Here is a 1476-nt window from a genome sequence, read left to right as displayed (position 1 = left end):
AAAAAAGCTATGCTTTTACCACACCAAACTTAGAATATTGCTCGCCCTCGAGCAATAAACAAAAGAATAGAAGAAGAAGAAGAAATATGGAGAGGGAGAGGGAGATGTGGTTTCGGCCAAGAGAGTGTAGAGGGGTGTGTTGTGTGAATTTGATGAAGAATGGAGGTCTTTATATAGGGAAGGAAGGGGGGTATTGGTTCGGCCATATGGGTGGGTTTGGGTGGGAAATTGGTTTTGAATTTTGAAGGTAGGTGGAGTTTATGAGGTAGGTTTATTGGGAAGAGTGGGTGGATGTGAGTGGTGAAGGTTTAGTGGGGAAGAGAGATTGAGGTGATTGGTGAGGGGTTTTTAGGGAAGAGTGTTTATCGGGTTGTGTGAAAGAGAGTGGTGAGAAGAGGTGAGTGGAGGTAGGTGGGGATCCTGTGGGGTCCACAGATCCTGAGTGGATCCTGTGGGGTCCACAGATCCTGAGTGGATCCTGTAGGGTCCACAGATCCTGAGGTGTTTAAGGATTTACATTGGTTGTGGCCTCCCAACACCAAACTTAGAGTTTGACTGTAGGGGCTCTGGTTGACTCTGCTTGGAGAGAAGCTTTTTCTGCTTCCTCTCTATGGTTGCAGAGGGAGATCCTTGAGTCTTAAACACAAGGGAGTCCTCATTCCATTGAAGGACTATTTCACCTCTATCAACATCAATCACAGCTCTTGCTGTGGCCAGGAAAGGTCTTCCTACGATGATGGATTCATCCTCTTCCTTTCCAATATCTAGGACTATGAAATCAGTAGGTATGTAAAAGCCCTCAACCTTTACTAATACATCTTCTACTTGTCCATAAGCCTGTCTTCTTGAGTTGTTTGCCATCTCTAGTGAGATTTTAGCAGCCTGCACCCCATAGATTCCCAGTTTCTCTATTACAGAGAGGGACATGAGGTTTATTCCTGAACCAAGGTCACACAGAGCCTTAAAGATCATGGTGCCTATGGTACAGGGTATTATGAACTTTCCAGGATCCTGTCTCTTCTGAGGCAATGTCAGTTGATCCAGATCACTTAGTTCATTGATGAACAAGGGAGGTTCAACTTCCCAAGCATCAATGCCAAACAATTTGGCATTCAGCTTCATGATTGCACCAAGAAACTTGGCAGTTTGCTCTTCGGTAACATCCTCATTCTCTTCAGAAGAGGAATACTCATCAGAGCTCATGAAGGGCATAAGGAGGTTCAATGGAATCTCTATGGTCTCTAGATGAACCTCAGAGTCCTTTGGTTCCTCAGAGGGAAGCTCCTTATTGGTCACTGGACGTCCCAGGAGGTCTTCCTCCTTGGGATTCTCGTCCTCTCCTCTCCTCACAGGTTCGGCCATGGCACTTATGTCAATGGCCTTGAACTCTCCTTTTGGGTTCTCTTCTGTATTACTTGGGAGAGTACTAGGAGGGATTTCAGTGATCCTTTTACTCAGCTGGCCCACTTGTGCTTC

The sequence above is a fragment of the Arachis ipaensis genome, chromosome B04 (genome assembly GCF_000816755.2).
Source record: "Arachis ipaensis cultivar K30076 chromosome B04, Araip1.1, whole genome shotgun sequence".
Classification (NCBI taxonomy): Eukaryota; Viridiplantae; Streptophyta; class Magnoliopsida; order Fabales; family Fabaceae; genus Arachis; species Arachis ipaensis.
Note: the sequence above shows the minus strand (reverse complement) of the source record.